The sequence below is a fragment of the Protomyctophum parallelum genome (assembly GCF_964188405.1).
Source record: "Protomyctophum parallelum genome assembly, chromosome: 21".
Lineage (NCBI taxonomy): Eukaryota > Metazoa > Chordata > Actinopteri > Myctophiformes > Myctophidae > Protomyctophum > Protomyctophum parallelum.
The window spans coordinates 42,926,780-42,954,332 of record NC_139713.1 but is presented as its reverse complement, the minus strand read 5'-3'; positions in this window follow the sequence as shown (position 1 = coordinate 42,954,332).

Here is a 27,553-nt window from a genome sequence, read left to right as displayed (position 1 = left end):
TTTTATGAATAAAATGTTAAAATGTAAAACATTACCAATTTGTATGGTATAGAAATATAATATAATTTACAGCAAATCTGTAGTGGTTGGAGCTGGTCTCCCTACTCTTCCATGTTGAAATCTAGACCCTAGTGTCGGCAGGGCACCTACAGTACTGGTCGACTACTACTGCCTGAAGCTCATAGTGCAAAATCTTCCCAGACCAAGCAGGAATGCCTTGGCATCTCTGCCATTGGCAAAGTGCTAGAACACAGTATGTTGATGTTATGGATTGCAATTTAGGCTACCACTTCCGCCCAAATGTATACTTAACATAGAACAGCATTGACACATTGCGAGCTTGTAGATCTGCTACTTTTGAAAACATGGAAACGTTTTTGAAACATTTTCACTTATAATGACATGCCCACAATAGGCCTAGAGATGCCAGGTTGAGAGTGGTCATTGGAAAATTACTATACTGATTAAACTGAGTCAGTTGAACATATTAAGCAGTGTGCAGGATGATGATATTCACACCAGTCATAGTTTTGCACACATTAAACAATTGGCCCCGTCAGGGCCCACTTAGGGCTGGCCCACACAGGGCCCCAGAGGGCTTGCTCATTGGCAAAGTGTGGGCCCCTAAGTGCTGGCCCTGCATGGGCAGCCCTCACTTAGCCCTCACATAGCCCTGACATGCCTACAGTGGCCCCCTGTAGGCCCACTTGGGGCTCTGACTAAGCAACCCTCACTTAGCCCTCAGGAAGCCCCATCAAACTATAACACCAAAATATTCTATTAATCTAAAATGTATGCAGTCACTGCATTACTAAGATCTGTATTGTAAAAGATTCAAATCAATGATTCAATGTAATGTAATACAAAACAAATATAAAACACATTTGCAAATATAAAACCAGTGCAACCTTTCTATCAAAACCGGCAGACACAGGGGAACTGAATCAAGTTCAATTCCACGGTCAAACGGTCAAACAGTCTCTTTTCTTCAGGCACTGTTAATTTATTAGTCAAGTACATTTTCATCAAGTTCACTTCAACTCATACAATAGACAATACATACATACAATAACCTACCTCCCCAGAGGAAAAATCTGATTCTCATTTTAATCTCAGATGCTTCTCTCGAGAAACCAGCTTTTATTGCTCAGCTCAGCTCCTAACTTGAATACTAGGATCCATAAAGAGACATAGGCGAATATACATTAGAGCTGTATTTGAGAGATAAATGAGACATAGGCAAGATACATTAAGAGCTGTATTTGAGAAATAAATGAGACATAGGCGAGATACAATGAGAGCTGTATTTGAGAGATAAATGAGACATATGCGAGATACATTAAGAGCTGTATTTGAGAGATTAATGAGACATATGCGAGATACATTAAGAGCTGTATTTGAGAGATAAATGAGACATAGGCGAGATACATTAAGAGCTGTATTTCAGAGATAAATGAGACATAGGTGAGATCTCCCTATTGGCTTCGTTAAGTCTCTTTAGCTTCTCATTGAGACATACATTATAAATAATTGAGATTTAATTTCCCATTTCTCACCGAGGTATAAATGAGCCATACCTCTCACTTTGAGCTTTAAAGGAGAAACAGTGAACATGCTAATAGATCATTCATTTTTAAATGTAAAAAAAACAAAAAAGCTTCAAATTGTGGCAAAAACTAATTTATTAGTTATCCATCCACAAACAATCCCTCAACCACATGCTGGTTGAAAACCACAACATTGCACATTAAACCGTCCGAAACGGTTGAGAGAAATGACAGTTACCGTGTGGGTACTAGTGTACCCTGTACTGTACTGGCACACACGAAATCATCATGTATACAGTTATGTGCATTGCGCACAAATGCTGTTTTCGTGCTTAGACCCAGACACACAGCTCCGTAAGCACTCAAAAAATAAGGTCATTAAAATGTTGACATATTGTTGCTTATAGCAGGCAGCTTTAACACATACATTTACAGTATATATAAAAACAAAAATGTATTGGCATAAAAATTTACATAAAAGTTGAAAGGACCACTTCACCACTTTTCATACAATTGGTACTCACTAATGTTCATGATAAAAATACTACAATTGTTTTCTACTCTGTCTGTGGGCAGTTCAGAAACCCATCCACCAGTGACATCGTTTGGCCGTTTTTCAAGATATTTATTTTAAATATTCACCATCGATGATGTCACTGGTGGACAGGTTTCTGAACTGCCCACAGCCCTCCTATGAGACACAGACAGAGTAGGAAAAAAAGGGTAGTATTTTATCATGAACATTAGTGAGGACCAATTTTATGAAAGCAGGTTGAAAAGTGGTCCTTTAAGTGCAACAGTGCATCATCTTTAACATTTTGCATGTGTACTAAACAAATGCCCACAACCAAAACAGTGCATTTTAACATAATTGAGTACCAGTGTTGTTCGTCGACTAAAACAAAAACATTTCTACCTTTTTCCACTGAGAAACTAAATGGAAACTAAATCAAAACTAAGCTATGATGACTAAATATACTTACAATTGTGTCAACAAATAACTGGACATATATATATATTAGTCATTTTACAATTAGTTGCATGCTGAAAATAGGTGACCAAAACATTCCAGGTGACTAAACTAAGTGAAAACTATTCAAGAGACTAATGACTAAAACTAAAATCTGCTGCCAAAAACACTGGGGAGTACCTAGTCCTTTGCACGGCTTCGGCACTTATTGGTCATGGCTTTCTTCAAGCCCTCCGCAGAGTAAACATTTGTCCAGGATGCCAGTGAGGAACACCGCAAGACGTAGTCTGCAGACAGAGAAGATTACATGAGCTACACAAGTCAGTCAACATGGGCTTCCCCCGGTTAAATGTATACATTGTTTAGACTATATGACTCTCTACAGACTGAGCACAGCATAGCCACAGACGAGGCCAACCTGGTTCAGAGTGTACGTACTGTACATCCCACCAGCACAACATGTTGGAATCTGCATTTTTTTACTGCACAAAAGGCAGCCACATTTCCCAATGATGATGTATTGGTGACATCATAAATTGAGAATATAATTTACAAAACCAAGATTTGTCAAGGATCAAGTATATTTATATGTCCCAAGCTGGGCCTTTTACAGCAGATAATAAAAGCCCTAAAAACACAATACAGTAAGACAGACATGTGTATACATTGTCACAAGATACAGATTATTACATTTAAATATAAAGTACAACTAGAACCAAAAGTGCACCAAGTGTAACTACAACCATCCTCACCACCCACCCCTAAAACTAAATAGCAGCTATACCTCCTACTGCTGCTTCCCTTATTGATGGCCCGGATGGCGGTACAGTATGTGTTATTTTTGGTTACAGGGGTCTTTTACCATTAATTGGCCGGAAGAGGCAGTAATACAGTACATATTCCCGGTTTAGGGGGTGAGAGCGGTCTGCTCCAATTGAAGATGCTTTTTTGAGCACCTGCTTGTATGTGTGTGTGTATATATATATATATATATATATATACACAAACACACACACACACACACACACACACACATTTTACCCCCCACAATCTTTCTAGCCCCCTTAACAACCGCCTTAAAGGGCATTTTTCTGTCCAATACCTAGATTACCATACGAGCAAATGGCAAAGTAGATTCAATGAAGGCTCTAGTCTATATCGTTGATTTGTTTACCTGAAACGTGTCTAACTTCCTTAAACAGAAAAGGCAGTGCTGGCCTTTCTTGCAAACAATTTCAGTATTGGAATTCGAATTTCAGACGATTGTTGATTATGGTAGTTACCAGCTCCACTGACTGGCCATCTATAACACTACTCTGAGGAGCTAGTGGTGTGACAAATACTTACTGAACAGTGCATCCCGCTTTGCCTCATTCAGTCGGTGCTTCCCCTCTGGGATGACGCCATGCTTGCCGTATATGACGGCATTGCGGCACTCCTCATTGGTGAAGAACACCTCAAACAATGCGTGGAAGAGCCGCTTGCAGTCCTTCCCGGCACGCTGGTGAATGGCTGCCAGCTGCACAGAGGAAATCAGCTGTCCACAGCCTGTGAATAGAGAGCGAGCAATTAACAAACTGCATTTTAAGACATCAGTTTTGCACTTGTAAGGCTCAGCTACATGGACCCCCTTCTGCTCTCAGTGCACCATGAAAACAGAACCGTGACCTTCTGAAAACTTCACTATCTAGTTGCAGCTCACAACACGGATCACTCCAAGAACGTCAGGTTCAGTGGGAAATGTACAGTATGGCAAACGTATACATCCATACCTGGATATAGCTCCTGCTGCCCGAGATTGGACACTCCAGACTCAAAGTCACCGACCAGGGTGATAAGGCTTTTCAGTGCGTCTAGTTGCTCAGAGCCTAGAACAAAGACAAAAAATCTGAGTCTACAGAGTGTATTTGTAAAACAATAAGATTGAGTACTGTTCTATATAGCTCTACAGTATATTCTGATAGCAGTCATTGATGAGTATTTGTTCAGTAGCAGGGGTCGATCTCCCCAGCTCTTCAGTAAACAGAAAACAGTTTTATTTTGGGATACCAATGTTTTCCAGTCATGTCAGAGAACTCACAAAGAGGTACAGGATAAAGTAAAATGTCAAGTGTGACAAAGAAATTAGCAGACATAACTGAAAACTGCAACATTACAGGCAATAAAACTTACTGATACTGGAGAGCACAGTGATTATCCTCCTTAACTGGAGCTGGAGCTTCTCCACCTCAGGCCGACAAGAGTCGCAAGGCTGCCACCCTTGACCCTCTGGTATGCTCTGGTCAGATGGATTTGGTTGACCTAGAAAGATTGAAAACAGTAAAGAAAAGTTAAAAAAAAAAAACTTTTGGCTGCAACAAATGTGAAGGTGCCAAGTCTTAGACACTTAGCGGAGGGACCACACCTAGTGGAGCATCACTGGACGGAGATGGAGGGTGCAGAGGTTGCAGTACACTGGGTGTTTCTTGGTTCCACCGATCCAAGTCCATATATGTAGCTGCATACGGCTGTGCAGAAAAGAGAAAAGGTCCTTAATTGTACTTGGTAAAAAATTAAAAAGAATCCTCAAAACGATACTATATAAGCTCATAGCGCACAGAGTGCCGTGCTACGAGATTGTAGGTCAAAATGGGTTAAATCTAAAGAAAACATACCTCATCAACAGGTCGGCAGGCCTGTGTAGAAGAGGCTGGAGGGTATGGCTGTAGATCGGGGTAAAAGATATCACAGGGTTGCAAAGACATAGAAAAGTAACCTTAGTTTGTGGTCTGTCAAAGATCTTTAAAAAATAGCTATGCCTGATTTTTAGATAGACCAATCAAAAGTAATGTGGAATGTAATACAAGTCACAAATAAATTAAATCTAAATAAAACATACCTCTTCAACAGGTCGGTAGGCCTGTGTAGAGGAGGCCGGAGGGCATGGCTGTAGACCATAGTTAAATGGGTCATAAGGCTGGAGAGACAGAAAAATAACATTAGTTTGTAGTCTGTCAAAGATCAGTACAAATACATTTAGTAAATTAAGTTGTGTTCAACGCAGTGTTGTGTTCATCACAGAACATTCACCACAGTATAAATACACCCGAGATCAGTTGACTCAAATTAATTCCCCCCTCCTCCCCAACAAACCACAGCTTTGCCCTTCTGGAATGGAAGATTCCAGCTGCAATACTGTTAAACTTGAGCAGAAGGTGTGGTCTCTTACTACTAGTGAACCAACACTTACAGTATATCTGAAATGTTACAAAGTCACAACTAAAGACATTAAATGTATTGAAAACATTTTACCGTGTCAAGAAGAGCTCTGCGGAAGCCCTGGGTACAGACAGGTGTGGCCCTACTTGAAAACGGATCATAAAGCTGGAGACACAAGAGACGTAGCAAAATAACATTAGTTTGTAGTCTGTCAAATAGAAAATGTACAGCGAAATGCAGATAGACTAACACTTATCTGACATTTTCCAAAGTCACAAGTAAAGACATTACATAGTATTGAAAACATTTTACCATGTCAGGACTCTGTGGACCTAAGCCCTGGGTATGGCTCGGTGCGATGGCCTTTGGCTTTGGGCTGGCTAGCTGTGCTGCAGACCATTGAGCAGAAGGCTGGAGAGACATGAAATGTAACATTAGTTTGTAGTCTGTCAAATAGAACAAATGTACAGCCAAATGCAGATAGACTAACACTTATCTGATTTTACAAAGACGCAAGTAAAGACATTACATAGTATTGAAAACATTTTACCATGTCAGGACTCTGTGGACCGAAGCCCTGGGTATGGCTCGGTGTGATGGCCTTAGGTCTGGCTAGCTGTGCTGCAGACCATTGAGCAGAAGGCTGGAGAGACATGAAATGTAACATTAGTTTGTAGTCTGTCAAATAGAAAATGTACAGCCAAATGCAGATTGACTAACACTTATCTGACATTTTCCAAAGTCACAAGTAAAGACATTACATAGTATTGAAAACATTTTACCGTGTCAGGACTCTGTGGACCGAAGCCCTGGGTATGGCTCGGTGTGATGGCCTTTGGGCTGGCTAGCTGTGCTGTAGACCATTGAGCAGAAGGCTGGAGAGACATGAAATGTAACATTAGTTTGTAGTCTGTCAAATAGAACAAATGTACAGCCAAATGCAGATAGACTAACACTTATCTGATTTTACAAAGACGCAAGTAAAGACATTACATAGTATTGAAAACATTTTACCATGTCAGGACTCTGTGGACGGAAGCCCTGGGTATGGCTTGGTGTGATGGCCTTAGGGCTGGCTAGCTGTGCTGCAGACCATTGAGCAGAAGCCTGGAGAGACATGAAATGTAACATTAGTTTGTAGTCTGTCAAATAGAACAAATGTACAGCCAAATGCAGATAGACTAACACTTATGACATTTTCCAAAGTCACAAGTAAAGACATTTACATAGTATTGAAAACATTTTACCGTGTCAGGACTCTGTGGACCTAAGCCCTGGGTATGGCTCGGTGTGATGGCCTTAGGTCTGGCTAGCTGTGCTGCAGACCATTGAGCAGAAGGCTGGAGAGACATGAAATGTAACATTAGTTTGTAGTCTGTCAAATAGAAAATGTACAGCCAAATGCAGATTGACTAACACTTATCTGACATTTTCCAAAGTCACAAGTAAAGACATTACCGTAATTTCCGGACTATAAGCCGCACCTGAATATAAGCCGCACCAGCCAAATTTAGGGAAAATCCCATATACAAGCCACACCGGACTATAAGCCGCACCGGACTATAAACCGCAGCTACGTTAGCTCAGAGCCTGAGATTGCTCTGCGTTAGCTGTAAAAATCCATAGATTAGCCGCACCGTTGTATAAGCCGCAGGGTTCAAATCATGGGTAAAAAGCCGCGGCTTATAGTCCGGAAATTATGGTACATAGTATTGAAAACATTTTACCGTGTCAGGACTCTGTGGACCGAAGCCCTGGGTATGGCTCGGTGTGATGGCCTTAGGGCTGGCTAGCTGTGCTGCAGACCATTGAGCAGAAGGCTGGAGAGACATGAAATGTAACATTAGTTTGTAGTCTGTCAAATAGAACAAATGTACAGCCAAATGCAGACAGACTAACACTTATCTGATTTTACAAAGACGCAAGTAAAGACATTACATAGTATTGAAAACATTTTACCATGTCAGGACTCTGTGGACGGAAGCCCTGGGTATGGCTCGGTGTGATGGCCTTAGGGCTGGCTAGCTGTGCTGCAGACCATTGAGCAAAAGCCTGGAGAGACATGAAATGTAACATTAGTTTGTAGTCTGTCAAATAGAAAATGTACAGCCAAATGCAGATAGACTAACACTTATGACATTTTCCAAAGTCACAAGTAAAGACATTTACATAGTATTGAAAACATTTTACCGTGTCAGGACTCTGTGGACCTAAGCCCTGGGTATGGCTCGGTGCGATGGCCTTTGGCTTTGGGCTGGCTAGCTGTGCTGCAGACCATTGAGCAGAAGGCTGGAGAGACATGAAATGTAACATTAGTTTGTAGTCTGTCAAATAGAACAAATGTACAGCCAAATGCAGACAGACTAACACTTATCTGATTTTACAAAGACGCAAGTAAAGACATTACATAGTATTGAAAACATTTTACCATGTCAGGACTCTGTGGACGGAAGCCCTGGGTATGGCTCGGTGTGATGGCCTTAGGTCTGGCTAGCTGTGCTGCAGACCATTGAGCAGAAGGCTGGAGAGACATGAAATGTAGCATTAGTTTGTAGTCTGTCAAATAGAAAATGTACAGCCAAATGCAGATAGACTAACACTTATCTGACATTTTCCAAAGTCACAAGTAAAGACATTACATAGTATTGAAAACATTTTACCGTGTCAGGACTCTGTGGACCAAAGCCCTGGGTATGGCTCGGTGTGATGGCCTTAGGGCTGGCTAGCTGTGCTGTAGACCATTGAGCAGAAGGCTGGAGAGACATGAAATGTAACATTAGTTTCTGTGAAATAGAAAATGTACAGCAAGTAGATAGACTAACCAACACTCAGACATTTTACAAATCACAAGTAAAGTCATCCATTGAAAAACAACATTTTACCGTGTCAGGAATCGGTGGCTGTGCTCCGGAACATTGAGAAAGCTGGAGAGACATACCATTATGCAATTCATTGTGAGTTTGTAGATAGACAAAAGCAATGTGAAATGTAACAAAAAGTCACAATGAAATGAAAGCAATAACCTTGGAAGGAACAGGGTGCGATGGAGGACAGTTATAAAAGAGGCTCTGGGCAACATGACTGGATTCCTTTTTGGCCAACTTCTTCTTGCACAAGTAGTTGGATTTCACACACATCACTTTGGCTTTATACATTTTCTGGTCAGTCCATCTAGCAAGGATCTCCTCACCAGGCTTCAACTCAGAGAATGAAGAGATTGCATTCTCTGTTTGAATGTCGCAGTTCTTAAAGATTTTGTGAGATACACCATCTTCAAACTGCACCAATATGTGGCTGCCTGAAAGAGAAAAAATGTACCGGTACTCAAATTTGTGTGGTGTGACATTCAAATTCTGATTATTGTATTAAACAAAACTATTGCAAAAATAAAATAAAGGCCAATAGGCTGGCTGCCAGCTGCTATTATACCAATGAAATGCAATATGTAAATACAATACATGTACCAGCACTCTCAGAAAAGCTGGACAATTATGTCTGGCCAGATGTTGAACTGGGAGGACAGCTGCAACCAGACTGTCTGGCCTAAAACCCTAGGGGGTGGTCTTGCAATTCAATGCATCAGAACATACCGGTAAATGTACATTGCCAAAACCAATGGTGGTCATGCATTTTCACCAGAAGTTCGAAACCATGTCATGCAGTGACCCCCAAAACAATCATATTTGTACTGCATGGGGACCCCCCAAATCATTTGAAAATTGAGCTTGGCTGACCAGTTTTTATAGTTGGTTGATTGCTCACAGTAATGGCTCTTTATTAGAATTAAAAAGGGTCTTAAAGTCCTTAATGTTCACTTTACGGTCATCTGGACTGGGTACCCCCAAAATTCATGTGGGGACCCAACCCACAGGTTGAACACACCATAATTCACTAGAGAAAAAATAAGGAAAAAATAATGCTAATGTTATTTCGTGGACCCCCTGGGCCCCATATGCACTTTGAGAATCGTGGGCATACTTACTTTCATCACTGCAGAGTTCTTGAGATTCCTCCTTTTGTTGCTCATAGTCACTCATCTTGATGGGTGGTTTAATCTTTCTCTTTGCTTTTGGGCCTGGTACAGTACTGTGGAATATTGTTGCTTTTGGGCCTGGTACAGTAGTACTGTGGAATAGTAATACATGAAATTAATAAATAAATCTGATTGATTGATTGAAATCTTTATTAACAGTTAGTAGAATTTACAGTACATTTTAAGCACAAACTCAATACAAAGACTGTCAACTGTGAGTGGACGACCCAATTAAGCATTACACTTGTTTACAACAGGGTCCACATTGTTCAAAAAGTGTGAACTACTACTATAGTGAGAATTTCAATCTCACGTGAGACAACGGAATGTAAAAGAATCATGCATGTGTCACACCATAGGTGAACACCTATTGATATACGCGACAGTAGCATCATTACACAAGCACCACAGACTGAAAAGCATGGGTCACAAATTATTGTGTAACACCCGCAGCTATCATCACAGAAAAGAGAAAGCTCAGCTCACGTTAAGAAAACGGGGGTTAACGAGGCATGTAACGTTAGCATATTGCATTTAACTTGTTTTCCTAAATGTACGGCTTCATTTCATGTTCTATAGCTAGCTTCCAGATCATATTTAGCGTGTTGGATAGCTCACTAACTTGCTACCACATGGGAAACGAAACTTAGTTGCCCGCCGATATTAAACCAAACTACAAACAGTGTCCTGCCGTTCTATAGATTACTTTGAAGTAACAAAGAGTATTTATTTATGTTTTTGCATCAGCATACCTTTTGTTCTTCGGCTTCGCATCCATTTTTCTGTTTGTTTTTTTCCTTTGCTCCATAGTATTGCACGGCACGCTACACACCGGTGTCCACACTCCACAGCTGTGCTTAATCGAGTCTCAGTGCTGCTCAAGTTTGAAATTACCTGATGTGCGCACACTCCGCATGGTGTCCAATAGGCATTCAATACGATCGTAGAGGCGGTGCCATTTTAGGGCCATACCCAATGAGGTGGTTGGTCGTAGAAGGGATATTAGGCTGGTCCAATGACAACCCGGGAGGTGGCCGGATATATATATACAAAAAAGCGCATTTTAGTTCTTTCTTTCCAAACTTGAGAGGACAGTCAGTGAGTGAGGAAGTAGGAGTCACAGAAACAACAACCACAAGTTTTTGTCACCAACAAGTGATAGTTTGACAAAACTGTAGCAGCGACACATATCGAGGTAAGTGTTTTCTTAAAATAAAATACATTGTTCTTAGATTGCAGTGTGTAGCCGGTCTACAAGCTCTCAGGTGCATTTGAGAGGTTGTAGATGGCTACTTTTTAATATTGCAGAGCATTGGAAATGCATGGTCAAACTATCAATATGTGCAGACGCATAGCCTTGTATTGTCTGGGATAAAAGCAAATGTTAAAGCCTCAATCTGTAATTTCTTCACCTGGTTGGCATTTGGCAGTATGCACAGTGTCATTGTTTCCCAAATTGCACATTTTTTCAGTCATAAGATTATTCCTTTTTGTTTAAACCATTTGAGACCGCAAAAAAGGAGGAACTATTATGCACACCTCTATAATGGTTGACAGACATTAACCAACACAAATGTGTGAACACATTTTGACTGGTGTATTTCTGTCAATTTGCATTGCATATAAACTATTCTAGTGTTTAATAAAACCAGCATTAAAATTCTCAATAATTTAACTAAATCCCAGACAAACCATATAAAGTCGGTTATGCACATGCATAAGTGAGTGTCAAAGTGAGTTTAACGTTGTTTAATCAGATCTGACTTTTCTGTTTGGATGTATAAGAATTGTTTCTGTTTGGATGTATGGGCTGTCAAAGGCCTGAAAGTAGTTATTTCCTCTCAGGCGTTCCCACATAACTTCCGGGTATGATGATGTCGCGTTTATCCTCTTAATGATTTCTGCAACCTCACCCAAGATGAAACATTCATGCCAACTACTTTCTACATAATCTCTAGGTCAAGTATGACAGGAAGGCGGGACCAACGATGGAGAGATGTGACCAGAAATGTGACCGCCAAACGACACAGAAGAACATTGGTGAGTGTTAAAAAAAAAAAGAAATCTGCTGGTACTAGTAATATCATTCTGTTTATATGCTTAACCACATTTCCATTTTGCTTTGCCAAATATTGATTGATGATTAGCAAACTATGACAGTTTTGCGGCTGCAATATGAGCTTCCTTCCTTCCCAGCTCAGGGGAAGAATCTATGAAACACTGACACCTATACTGCCCTAATCTGGCTACTGAGCCTTACACATTATAATGTTAACCTTTCCACAGGGGCAACCTGCATGGAGACCACCTGATGTGCCAGGTAACATCCAACAGGACCCATGTCAAGAGCGGAGTTTAGCAGGTACCCCTATTGTAAACTATCACTTCCCAGTTTACATGCATGCGTTGGGTGTATGCAGCATATATTTCTTACAGTTAACTGCGGGAACTTGATCGTCAAATTATTTGTACTTCCTCCTTTCTTCTACATAGCTTCCACTGGCATGACACCACCTCCCAGTAGTCAACATCTACCCAGCAGTTCTCGAGAAGCGGGTGGGGTGTACCACTACAGTCCACAAGGTATGTGTTTGTATTATCAGAAAATGTGACTCTGTGTGCCTTTCTGTGTGGAGTTTGCATGTTCTCCCCTTGTCCCCTAGGGTAGGTACCCTTACAAAAAACATGCAGTAATCCTGGTCTCTATACTGCCTCCCCCTGGCCAGCCGGGGTGCCTGATGGAGGGGAAAGGAACTGGTTGGAATAACGTGTTCCTTCCACGCGCTACGTCCAACCAGGGAAACTCCCCCCTGTCAGGTGTAAAGGAGCAACTTGGACACTCAGGCATGAAGGAACCATGAGCTCAAGTCCGTTGCTCTCCCCTTGTCCCCCATATATGGGACTAGGTTGGCGGAGGGTGTGTAGAGCCCAGGATCACATTAGATGATTGACACAGGGGTGAAAAATGGGTTACAAAATCGTGGGATAAAAAAATATATAAGATAAGAAAATGTGACTCGCACACATATTGTGTGCTGCAATGTATAAAGATATTTACATCCTTTCTTCTACATAGCTTCCACTGGCATGACAGCAGCTCCCAGTAGTCCTCTTTGTTTTGGAGAAGAGAGTGAGGTGTACCACCACAGTCAACCAGGTATGTGTTTGTCTTATCAGAAAATGTGACCTGCATACACACACCGAGATTGTGTGCTGCAATGTATCAAGATTTTTCCTTTCTTCTACATAGCTTCCACTGGCATGACACCACCTCCCAGTAGTCAACATCTACCCAGCAGTTCTCGAGAAGCGGGTGGGGTGTACCACTACAGTCCACAAGGTATGTGTTTGTCTTATCAGAAAATGTGATGTCGTGTATTTGCGCCCAGACATATAGGCATTATACTATACAGTAGGCATATATGTATAGATATATATAGAGTTGGGGACACAATCTGCGATAGAGATGTGGAGAGACCCAGTAAGCTGAACCAGTGGGAGGAACTCAAATTGGGTAGGCAGGATGCAGAGATCCACCCTTCCCCCTTCATGGAGAGTACAGAGTACAAAGTACAAAGCTTTGACTATGTCTTAAGATGTTTCTGTTCTCATCAAGTCATAAACATATAGAACACCTGTATTTACATCCACAAACACAATGGTATGATATGTCATGTATTTCATATTGCAACAATATAGGAGTTGTTAGTTAGATGAAGTCTTTTCACATGCTATGTTTCAATAAGTGATCCAGGGCAGAGAGCCAATAATAGTAGGTCTATGGAGCATCCGGTCCTGGCCTGGGTCAGACAGGTCAGGGATCTGGCTGCCTAGCACAAGGCCTCTATTGATGACCACATCTGGCTATCATTTGGGTATCACACACACACACACACACCTACACACACACACACATGCACGGGATTTGGTACGTGTGGGAAGGGACCCACAGAAGTATATAGGAGCCTCGCGGAAGGACGAACGGGGCTTCTCAGAGAATATTGGGTCCTGTTCGGTCATATTTGGCAAGCTCATGGTGTTCTTCAAATAAACTCAAAATGAGAAAGAAAAGGACACTGGATGGACCTCACTTTTTTATACAACCTGCATGGCATATTTTCCACCATTAATCAACATTAATATATTACAAATCTGGCGAACCAGCCAGGACATCTTGCTGTCACCCGACACTATGATAATGAGCGGGAACGTGTTGGCAACAGGAAGGAAGAAACAATCACTGCTACACAAATGCCAGTGATAATTGAGGGTCATAACCTGGTCTATCGTCCATTTTCATACGTGGACATAACAGACATTGTAAGTAAACTGCCGCCGCTCTGTGACGGAGCCTATGCCTGGATTACTACGTTCGAGGTACTTTTGGAGGGCATTCAATTAACAATGGGTGATTTTAAGAAATTGATTGTCTGGCAAGTTGGTTTGTGTGCACTGGACAATGTTTTCAATTGTGCAGGACTTCAGAGATACATTGAAACAACTGTTGATGATGGGGACCTTTTTGATGCGTACAGGGGCCGACTCTGGCGTGTTTTGAGGGCCCTCTTTCCGACTAATATACACCCCAGCAGTATTATTATTGATAACATGAGTGAAACTGAACACCCAAGAATTTATGTGGACCGAGTGTATCAGAGATGGAGATCAGTCACAGGAAACTATCCAGACTTAAATAAATTTGAGCAGGTGGTTTTCAGAGTCACGGTTGAACAAGGGTTGCCTGAGACAGTGCAGAGGAAGTTAAGGGGGGTTGTGGGTCTTACCAGCATGACTAAAGCGATGTATATAGACCATGTTGCACATTATGTCGACCTGTACCGAAGAAAGTTAACTACTCAGACAGAACAAGATGAGGAGAGGCAGAGGGCTTTGACTCGTGCCCAACTGGCAGGACAGATGGTGGTTAGTTCAGATAGTCAGCAGCGACCGCCACAGGCCAGCCAGGTTGAACCCCGGTACCTCCCATACTCTCCTCTGCCAGGGGTTAGACCACCTAGACATCAAGGACCGGGTAGTAATTCCCATCAGAAGAACCAGAGCATTTGTTACATATGTGGAGAATTCAGTCATTTCTGGCGTCAGTGTAACCGGGGCGACCGACTGCAACCTCCGCAGGGGTGCAGGGGTCATACTGACGGTAGACCCAAATCAGGATGTTAAAGTCACAGTATGCATATTTATGTGAGTAGGGGGGAGCTGAACGGGGACAGCTAGCAGCCCCCACCCACGCTGGGCCAATGTGTACATGTCAATTGTTCACAGGTCCGTGGTGGAGGAATGACAGAAGACCGCTGTCATTGGGGATTTTGCATTTCAACTCAGAGGTGTTTTCAGGTATTATGTGTTGAGTTATTGTTTGATTTTTATTTGTTTGTTTTATTATTTGTGTCATGTTTTGAGTGTCAACTTTTCATTTACAGGTATTTGAATTTAATCAATATAGGAATTTGATTTGGTTTAAATAGGATTTCAGTTATATGAGGAGTTTCATTTCTGGGTTAACACATGGTTCAGTTTCAAATCTATCTACAAAGGGTTTGTCTGTTCTAATTATGATTCAATTTAGGTAGTTAACAAGACGCTCCTGTATCAAGGGGGGTCCGAAATTAAGGTGTGCCTATCAAGTCAAACTATGGTTTAATGATTACATTTTGAAAAAAGGCAGGTGATGAATTCTGATGCTGTAATTGTTTTTATCGGCTTATACTATTAGTAAGGTCAATGATAATATTGTTTGAGTAATAGTTTGTTATAGTTTGTTAATTTGTGCTTAGGTTAGCTTGAATTATTTCCGTATTTTATTTTGTGTAATAGGCTGTTTGTCTCTCCAGGGGGGTCAGGTGGAAAAGATGATTTGTGTGGTTCATTGGACGGGGGTCTGAAAAATCATTTTATCACTTTTATCACCATTATGTTTAATTTGTAGCTCGTCTGGGCACCGTTAATTGTCCTGACGCGTATGGGCGTCAGGAAGGGAGGATATGTCGTGTATTTGCGCCCAGACATATAGGCATTATACTATACAGTAGGCATATATGTATAGATATATATAGAGTTGGGGACACAATCTGCGATAGAGATGTGGAGAGACCCAGTAAGCTGAACCAGTGGGAGGAACTCAAATTGGGTAGGCAGGATGCAGAGATCCACCCTTCCCCCTTCATGGAGAGTACAGAGTACAAAGTACAAAGCTTTGACTATGTCTTAAGATGTTTCTGTTCTCATCAAGTCATAAACATATAGAACACCTGTATTTACATCCACAAACACAATGGTATGATATGTCATGTATTTCATATTGCAACAATATAGGAGTTGTTAGTTAGATGAAGTCTTTTCACATGCTATGTTTCAATAAGTGATCCAGGGCAGAGAGCCAATAATAGTAGGTCTATGGAGCATCCGGTCCTGGCCTGGGTCAGACAGGTCAGGGATCTGGCTGCCTAGCACAAGGCCTCTATTGATGACCACATCTGGCTATCATTTGGGTATCACACACACACACACACACCTACACACACACACACATGCACGGGATTTGGTACGTGTGGGAAGGGACCCACAGAAGTATATAGGAGCCTCGCGGAAGGACGAACGGGGCTTCTCAGAGAATATTGGGTCCTGTTCGGTCATATTTGGCAAGCTCATGGTGTTCTTCAAATAAACTCAAAATGAGAAAGAAAAGGACACTGGATGGACCTCACTTTTTTATACAACCTGCATGGCATATTTTCCACCATTAATCAACATTAATATATTACAGTGACTCGCACACACATATTGTGTGCTGCAATGTATAAAGATATTTACATCCTCCTTTCTTCTACATAGCTTCCACTGGCATGACAGCAGCTCCCAGTAGTCATCTCTGTTTTGGAGAAGAGAGTGAGGTGTACCACCACAGTCAACCAGGTATGTGTTTGTCTTATCAGAAAATGTGACCCGCATACACACACCGAGATTGTGTGCTGCAACGTATCGATATTTTTACTTTCTTCTACATACTGTAGCTTCCACGGGCATGACGCCACCTCCCAGTAGTCAACATCTACCCAGCAGTTCTGGAGAAGAGGGCGGAATGTACCACTACAGTCCACAAGGTATGAGTTTGTCTTATCAGAAAATGTGACGTGCACACTGGGGGGGGGGACACACGCGCAGATTGTGTGCTGCAACATATCAAGATATATAAATCCTCCTTTCTTCTACATAGCTTCCATGGGCATGACGGCAGCTCCCAGTAGTCAACATCTACCCAGCACTTCTGTAGAAGAGACCAGCATTTACATTGGCAAATCTTCAGAGCAAAATGAAAACGGTGAAACATTTGTACATGGACTCCACTACACGCAATTCCCTGAATTTAGTGAGGCATGGGCATTTGAAGATGACATATGGTATGACAGTCAATCAGACAGACAGGGCTTAGCAGAGGAAGGAGAGAACATTGGAGATTGTCCACTGTACACAAATTCCCCAGTTTCTGTTGCAGAAAGTCTTCTTCTCATAATGTCATTTGCAAACAGACATCGAATTTCAGGAAAGGCTTTAAGCGACTTAATAGCACTTATTAGCATCCACTGTCCGGGTGAACTGCAGACAGAGTGTCTTATGAATTTGAAGAAATTCAAAGAATATTTTGATTGCTCTGCTTCTTCTTCCATACTTGTGCACAAATATTGCAACCATTGCTTTATGTCTATTGAGTGTAATGACACAGAGTGTCGAGCTTGTCATGCCCCTGTGTCAGAGGATTCGGTTTCACATTTCATTGAGCTTCCAGTTGATGAACAGTTGAAGTCATTGTTTGCCAAGCCAGGTTTTGAGGAAAAGCTGAATTTCAGGTTCAGGCGTCTGAAGAAACATTGTGACAACATAGAGGACATATATGACGGAGAACTATACAAGAGTTTCACAAAAAACGGTGGACCACTAAGTGATCCGAGAAACATCTCATTGACGTGGAACACAGATGGTATACCTGTCTTTAAGTCCTCCAAGTTTTCTGTTTGGCCATTTTATTGTATCATAAATGAACTTGGTTTTGTTGAACGTACAAAACGTGAAAATATGATTTTTGCAGGTCTTTGGTTTGGTGACTCAAAGCCAGAAATGCTAACGTTTCTGAAACCGATTTGTGAAACTCTAGCTAAAATTGAAAGGCAGGGCGTTCTTGTACAGTTTGCTGGAGTGCCTGAGCCTTTTATATGCAAAGTCCTGACCATTGCAGGGACTTGTGATTTACCAGCAAAAGCAATTGTTTTAAATTCTGTACAATTCAATGGCCATTTTGGATGTTCAAAGTGTTTACAGCCTGGTCAGACAGTAAAAACTGGGGTAAGGGGGCATGTGCATGCCTTTCCTTTTCAAGAACAAGATCCAAAAGGCCCACCTCGTACACATCAGAGGTACATGGATGATGCCAGGATGGCTTATGAAACTAAAAGTGTTGTGCATGGGGTAAAAGGTCCTACTTGGCTTGGAAAACTTGACAGCTATAATGTTATCGCTGGTACTGGCGTAGATTACATGCACTCTGTACTACTTGGAGTCATGCGTCTCCTCTTGTTTCTTTGGTTTTCCTCTGAATTCTCTAGATTTCCATTTAGCATGGCCAAGTCGGTACATGAAGTAGACGGACACATTGGTGAAATTCAGCCACCTGCTTCGATAAGACATCCACGCTCTATCTTTGCTCACCGAATGTACTTTAAAGCGTCGGAGTACCGGTCTATTTTGTTATACTTTGGGCCTGTTGTGTTCTGGGGAATTCTTGAAGGTGTATACTATAATCATTTTCTGCTTCTTAGTGAGGCCATTTTTATACTTTTGATGGAGTCGATAACACCTGCACAAGTTGATCATGCAGAGAAACTTCTGTGGAATTTCTGTTCCCAGATGGATAATCTTTATGGAGAGCGATACCTAACAGCCAATGTACACTTACTTGTACATTTAGGGGATAGTGTTAGGGCTCTTGGGCCTTTGTGGACCCATTCCTGCTTTCATTTTGAGGACAAAAATGGACATATACTTCGTCTTATCCATGGGACCCAGAACATCCCTATGCAAATGGTTAATGCTGTTAAGCTTGTACAGTGTCTACCAAGTATTGCTCAAACCATTAACCCAGATAGTTTAGCTGCTAAATTGTTAATCAGAATAACAGGTAATGACAGTTTACATGGTCTACATGTTGATAGCAAAGTGATGCTGATTGGTGCATCCAGTGATCGGTCTCTTGGACCAGATGATCTGTCTGCCTTTGAACAATGCCTTGGTCACAGCTTACAAAGTAATGTGGTAAAAACTTTTAAAAGAGCTCAGATTGGCAGAACTTTGTACAACTCAAAGCAGTATGTCAAAGACAGAAGAAGAAACAATAGAACTGTGACATTTTATGATGGCACAGAGATTAAATATGGCCAGATTGATTTTTTCCTTTCTTATAAACAAAGACATTTTGTTTTTCTGAATGAATATTCACGACAAGGCACCAATCTTTTGAGAGATTGTGTAACAGGTCGTACGTGTTTCCACATTGTGAGCTTACTGGAAAGGCCACTAAAAAGGACAGTTTTAGCACTTGAGAATATTTTGGCCAAGCTAATGCTCATAGATTTGTCTTCCATGCCTGGCATTGTGTTTGCTGTACATTTCCCAAACACTCTGGAGAGAGATTAGTGTGTGTCTGTTCACATATTGCTACAGCAGCACCCCTTCCCCGCTCGAGACTAGAACCCTCTGGGGCAGTTGTACATAAGATGTTTATGTTGAGAGCTAGGAAATCTGTTTCAGCTAGCCTATAGAATAATAACTTGGATGATAAATATGAATTGCAACAATTACAGTTGCTGAAGATCTGCATTACATTTGCGATCAGACAGAATTACAGGATGCTTTAACTTACTAGGCACTGGTTTCCATTGACTGTCACGCATACTGTAGTCTGTTAGTAGTGTCGGAGGTATATACATTTCATTGAGGTTGTAGTTTACTGACAGTTGGAAGTCCATTTATCATAATGGTATTTGTAGGAGTTTGTTTGTTTTCATTTTTTTTTTCCATTTTACCAAGTCAAGATGGGTGTGCAGGCTTTATGGGTATTCTCTGGTGTCCTGCTTTTGTTGTGTACAGCAGTGGTTCCCAAACTTTCATGTCAAGGACTCCCAAATTGACACTAATGAGCCCGTAGACCCCCGTTTGAAGAGATAAGGTTTTTATGGCTCTAGCAGTGATTTAACGATTTTCATTTCAAGGACCCCCGGTTTGACCTGAATTATTCTATAGTCCCCCATTTAATTAATGGCATTTCTATCTCTAGGACCCCCAATTTATTTTGTAAAATCAAAGTTAATTTAATGCTTGAGTGTACAAATGGACCACGTTCTGAGTTACAGACCCATAAGGGTCCATTTGGTTATCACACACCTGGGGACCCCCTGGAACTCTATCAAGGACCCGACCCCCACTTTGGCAACCACTGGTGTGCTAACCTCGCCTCACCAGTCTTTCCACCTCGGAGGAAAGCCTGGTCTGTTTCATTTCGGGTATATGATCCGCTCTGGAGTGGATGATATCGTTACGTCATGTTGTAGTATTGCCCAAACTTCCTTTTACCTCAAACTGGAAGAATGACGATTAAAGCTCTCGTAGCCTGCAGCTTTTATTGAGAAATCGGTTTGATGGAAAAGGAAGTTCCCGTTTGTTCCTGTCTGTCGACTACAAAACAATACTACAACATGACGTAACAATATCATCCACTCCCGAGCGGATCATATACCCGAAATGAAATGGTGCCCAGGCTACTGGTGTACAGCACGATGTCTTTGTGAAGCCTGTTAACAATGTTTTCTTTGGAATTCCACAACTGAATATAGATGGGTTGTTTTTATTTGTTGTACCATGTCTGTACCTTGTGTTTAATGTGTGTATCTTGTAACTTTTCATGCATCAATGTATATGAAAATGTTTTGTTTCCCCAACATGTTAATCATATGAAATAAAGGAAATTAAAATGACCTGTGTGCAACATGATTTAATGCAATACACTTTGTTCTATTAAATGAGAGTTCCGTAGCAGCCTTTTTACTGATGTGTATGAACCATACATGAATTACAAAAGTCTAGAAAACACATTGAACATGCATGTGGTTGATATGAGCCTTATAAGACTGTCTACTTTATAGGTATATTAACTGTAGGCAGTTATATATATAGTTAATTGAACAAGACTTCATGATATCCTCAAACGGCTAAACAAGACAAAATGCATTGTCACAATTTTCAGGAATTCAAATGATGACAGTTGATATAGTATTGCTTGCATTATTATGCATTAGGCAGACATGGATCCGTGTCGTGTCACCTGGATTATACTGGTCCAAAGTGGCCCTAGCTACTAGGCCAGTGGTTTTCAACCAGTGGTCCTTGAGGGGGTTCCAGGTGGTCCCCAGCTAAATGATGGAGAGTTGCTAACCAAATGGACCCTTACAGATCTTGAATACCCTTACGCGTTAATTTGGTTTCATTTTACGCTCAAGAGTTCAATTATTGTTACACATCTGCATTGCTTAATTTACAAGAAGTCTACACAATTCAACGTTTGCCTGGTATCTCTCCTATTGTACCAACATCAATACAGAATGGAATTGTGCACAAAACCTTGTCCAACGTCAACAAAATATTGGTTAGTTTTGAATCTGAGTGGCTAAAACTCATCAAATGGTGATCCATGGCTCAAATACCCAATAAATAATGGGCCTTGAAATGAAAAGGCTTGAAAACCACTGGTATAGGCGCTTGTGGGTGGATAATGAGAAAGTTTGTTTCCCAGTGTTGGTCGTTGTAAAACCACCACGTGGTGCATGACTGTGTGTAAGGCAGACAGGAGTATGACGGACTGGCTCACAGGTGAGTCGATTTCTGGGTTTTTATTGAGAGACTTGGAGCACACTGCGTCATGAGCTAGCATGCCCTATTACTGTTAAAATTATCCAGAAAGGACAGCCAATCTGAACCCCATCCACACCACTTGTGACAGCACTGACCTCCACTCCCTCTCCAGGCCCATGATGGCCAGCTAGCTTAGTCCTCAAGTATGGAGGTTATCAGATATGTAGAGGGGATAAGGGGACTCCCCTCTTGACCTCCACACCCACCCCCAACCTCCCAATACCCACCTAGAGAGCCACCACAACTCCCACTCCCACAATTTGGCCTCCTCACTGATCGTCACCCCATTCACCCCTCATGCTCCCCTAACTGGAGGGGGTACCCTTCAGAGGATGTACGATCTAGGCCCAGGTGACATTACAATTACAATTCAGGCATTTAGCAGACGCTCTTAATCCAGAACGATTTACAGTAAACCAGAATACTAGTAATACTAATACATCACATAGAATGAAATAGTCATCAAGAATCATAAGCAAGCTAAGAACCTAATATATGTCTTAACAGTAGATTATCTGAACAGTGAAGCTATGAGTATACATTATAGAGTGCTATAGTCTACATAAAATGCTAAATTACATAAGTTTAGCCTTTGCATATATGCCTATAAGGTCTAATAGGTGTTTAGACTATGGCAGAAGATTGGGAGTGCTGTCTGCAGTTTTGATTGCAATAGTTTTGGAGCCAGAAGGGAGAAGAGGGGGCGCCCGCTGGCCAAGTGGTCCAGGCACATGCCACATAAGGCCCTGGCCTCTCAGCGTGTCACGTGTTCGAGTCCCATTCATCATGTCCTTTGCTGCATGTCTCTCCCCTTCTCTCCCCCTCTTCCCTGTCTATCTCCACTTTAAAGGCGGAAAGGCCAAAAAAAACTAATATTTAAAAAAAACAGAAGGGAGAAGAGTCTGGGATGTGTGAAGCGTTGTTCCGGCTTTTTTAGTGAATGTTCAGCCAGCCTCCCTGCGTTGGCTGATCTGAGCGTGCGAGGCAGGTTGTTGGGTCAGATTGGACTTTGAAGATATTGGGGTGCCAAATCTTTGGTTGCTTTGACCTTGCCTCCTGAGGCATTTTACAAAGTGGATCAGTATCTCATACTATTTGAGTGAAATATAAATAAACTAATAAAGCTTTCCTTTGTATGTACAAACACCCAGCAATGTATATTTTCACACAAAAAAAGTAACAGATAGATAGCTATAGGCCTAAGTTAAAAAGTTAATAAGTTAAGACACAACTAATCAAAACGTTTATTTATGATTACATTATAAACTTTTATGTGCGTTATTGTGTTTGTGTTATCTTTCTCTTCCTATTATTTATAGACCTTTAAAACATGTTTTTTAATGTTATTGTGGTGTACTATGAATCATATAGCATATTCATAACTACTTGTTAGTCATAATTGTACATATAACTTCTTAACTTGCAAGCCATTTCTCCCTGCATCTCGCAAAGTGCCTTAAACAGACAGACAGACAGAGAGACAGACAGGCAGGCAGGCAGGCAGGCAGGCAGGCAGGCAGGCAGGCAGGCAGACAGGCAGACAGGCAGGCAGACAGACAGGCAGGCAGGCAGACAGACAGACAGACAGACAGACAGACAGACAGACAGACAGACAGACAGACAGACAGACAGACAGACAGACAGACAGACAGACAGACAGACACCAGGCAGGCAGGCAGGCAGGCAGGCAGACAGACAGACAGACAGACAGCCAGCCAGGCAGCCAGGCAGGCAGGCAGACAGACAGACAGACAGACAGACAGACAGACAGACAGACAGACAGACAGACAGACAGACAGACAGACAGACAGACAGACAGACAGACAGACAGAGAGGCATAATAAAGTGAGTCTAGAGAGGTACCTGTCGGATTAAAAAATAATTTACACAACAATCACCGTAGTTTGAGGGTTAGCGCCACCTTTAGGCACTCCTAACACCAAAGGTCAAGGGTTGACCTTTGAAGGCTTCGTTTCGGGCCTTCTGCTTTTAAAAATCTATAAAATATTCAGAAAAAATCCTATCTTTACAAACAAGACTGTTTCTAAATGTTTGAAGCATGCCGAATCCAATGGAATGGGTAGCTCTACGACATTGCTAACTCTCCGCCAAATCAAAAGAGACACGTTTTTTCAGCCCCAAAAGCTAAATTTATTTATTTATTTTTCAAACACCACTTTTTCTGACTCACTTTTTCCAGCTGGATCTAATAGAATTGGTCCCGTTGAAAAAAAATGTTTCGTTATTTGTCTAACCTCTTTAACGCTTATAAGTCAAGAACCCTTGGATATTATGGGCCCATCTTTTAGTATGTTATGTAGCTTGTCAGGACGAACAATCTGATATGTGGTTCGCCACACACGGTCGTGTCGTTTAGGAGCGTAGGGTTACACTTTGACGTGTGATAGCTCCTCCCACAAATGTCGAAAATGGAAGTTGTCTGCATCCACGCGTAGCTATCGATGAGACGAACGCTCTCATATGTGACCAGTGCCAACAAAACATGCCTCATGTCGCCTTTTCCATTTTTCAGATTTTTACAGATTATTAAAGTACAGAATGTAAGCTTTCATATGATGTATCATTCAATGAAATTGGACAATAATTGAAGGAGATATAACCATTTTAAAATGACTGGGGCCTTTCACCCAAAGCTGAGAAAAGCCCTTTTCAATATTCACAACATTTTATCACCTTAGAGCTGGACAGAAGTGGGTGTGACAATGGGAGGGACAAGAGACAATAGGACGTTTTAGCTGTCAACAGTGCAACACTAGAAACACTGACATGTTTAAGCCAGTAGAACAAACAATGCAATTTGTAAGGTGCCCCAATAAACCCTTTTGAAAGTACTAAGTATTAAATACTAAGTATAAGTATTAAATATTAAGTTAAGTGTTCAATTTAACTTATACACTACCTGGTTGTAAATAGCTGCAGTACACCATTTTATGCAGGTCTACTTTAAGCAATCAAAGTCAGACAATTGACCCAGTATTTTAAATAAATAAAATCGACGCATCAGGCTATGATGTTGTGCGCTTGTAGATTTGCTATTTTAATAAACAGATCTGTCCACATGCAGTCACAATGCCTGGTTTCATTTATAGTAATTCCTGTGCATTCGATGGGTGGATTCATACTACATCGGGTGTCTATTTAGTGTGCAAGGCTTACATCCGGTCTAAAGCCCACCCACTGTATGCCCTGATTTATATACACAATACATACACGATCCGTATCCTCCCCTCACCGGATGTTGAATTAACAGTACTAACGGCCGTATTTGAAAAGACGTAGCTCTTTGCTGGGTGCGCGAGGAAAAAAAATATTTTCCGACATTTCCTTTTCAATTGATACCGTTTCTTAGAGACGGCCTACACAAACGTTCTATATACCAAATGAAAGCCTGCATTTCATAGTTTACATAGTATATAACCTTTTTTTAAATGAGCAAGAAATGAGCGAGTTGTGATTAAAAGAAAAGACGTGTGATCTCTTTGCTCTTTAACACACGACACAAACGGCTAACTAGGCTAGCTAGCTTCTAGCCTGTTGTTTGTTGGTGAAAGACTCCAAGCTGGGAAGTGTATTTCAGCGAGTAGCTATAGGCTACGTGGTTTTGTTTATTTTCTGTAAAGTCTAACCCAAATGCCCAGAATACTTCTGTGTTTACAAACACAAGCACGCTAATGGGCGGTGATCAGAGCGTGAAACACTGAAACCTGAGGACAAAGAGATTACAGGACCAATCGTAACCAACATGCAAATCTCGGAACTGCGCTCTTCTGCCTCCAGAAACTTGTTAAAAAACAAGCCCACTTTGACGTATAAATGTATACATTTCATTTGCCCAAATGAACAATCTGTTTGAATGAAAACCTTCTTCAACATTCAAACTGTATTAATATGAAAAAAAAAGAAAATCACATAAAAAAAAAAACGAGTTTATTTATTGATTTAAGGCATGTTCATTCTGGCGACATGAGGCATATTCTGCTGGCACTGGTCACATATGTGTCTCCCTGCGCACGGATGTGTGGTTCTCAAATTTAGGGTTAGCATTTTACCATTCAATACACTGTGAGGTTCACCAAGTCTATAAGTCTTCCGGATTACAGATCCGAGTTGGAGAAATCTTGCTACGGGTGTCGCACGACAATGGCGGACCTATCAGAGCGTAGATCTCGGAAAACTGAACACGCCCATGTCAATTACTTGGCTGACGGACTTATCGTTCTCGAGCTATCGCGCGTTGAAAACTAACCAATTAACGAGCCAATTAAGATAACCGTAAGTCCGTGTGCCAGGAAACACATATCAACGTGTTCAGCTCGTCGTGCTGAGTCCGAAAATGGTCTCGGTTTTTTCCAGACAATTTCTGGGGGCTGGGGACAGGAAGTAGGCTTTTACACCCACTTCCTGAGGTCATAGAGAGACAGGACCACCACCGTTGGAATCGGGGCAAAAAATTAAGTGGGAATACATGCCCCTTGATTAAAAAGATTTATAGGAAATATGTTGTTTTTGGATGCATTGGTAACATTTTTACAAACTTTTTAGAAGCGAAGGCCCGAAACGAAGCCTTCAAAGGTCAACCCTTGACCTTTGGTGCTGTCTGTCTGTCTGTCTGTCTGTCTGTCTGCCTGCCTGCCTGCCTGCCTGTCTGTCTGTCTGTCTGTCTGTCTGTCTGTCTGTCTGCCTGCCTGTCTGTCATAAAAATCCAAAACAAATACATTAACTAACCAATCCCCTCCCACCTCGTCTCCGCCCCACGGCCCCCATTGATTCAATGTACAGTCTAATGGCTCTTGGGATAAAGGAGTTCCTAAGTCTGGGATAAAAACCTGTTAATAAATTTGCTTTTCTGGGAAAAAAGTGCTGTGTGCAGTGGGTGACTGTCATCATCTGGAATGGCTAGTGTCTTAGCCTGCAGAGTCCTCTTCTCTGCAATCACCGCCATAGAGTCAAGCTTGGTTTTTGTATTTCAAATGAGATATCCTGAAGGCTTTAACAAATTGTTAATAATAACTGAAATTAAATCACTGATACTGGACATTTTGTCTTAGGGTTGTGCATCAATTCATACACCGATGGCGGCGGAAACCATGCAATGCACCAACCAGCACATCAGGAGCAATATACGTAGAGGTTCAGTGACACTTCAACACTAACTCTGGGGGAGCCCGGGTTTGAACTGGCAACCTTGCGGTTTCCATTCAGCCACTCTACCCCTGAGCCACTGCATGCCACCCATAAATATATAAACAAATATGCTTATAATGACTTAACTATAATTGATATGTGCTAATTTGATCACCAAAATGATTTGTCTATGATGAATAATAAATTAAGGAGTCTTTTCAGTCATTTCTAGTGGTCAGATTTTGGTAGACTTTTGATATGTTGAAGAATTAAGGTCATGGCGCCTATCTGAGTCTTATGGGATTTGATCGATCTCAGTATTAAAGAGCTCTAAAGGAGATTATGTTGAGCTCTCACTCTGAGCTATATTTGAGATGCAACAATTCTGCTATACTGAGCAACATTTAAGCCATTTTTTAGATCTCCTGTATAGCTCATCAGAGCTCCATCTGAGACATACTGAGTCTATTTCTCAGGAGAAAACAAATGAGAAACATACATTTGAGATGCAAAAATGCTGCTACATTGAGCAACATTTAAGCCATTTTTGAGATATCCTGTATGGCTCATCAGAGGTTCCATCTGAGACATACTGAGTCTATTTCTCAGGAGAAAACATTGAGAAACAGGAGCCATAAGCTGATATCTCCTTTTTGCCTCACATTGAACTCATCTATGGCTTAA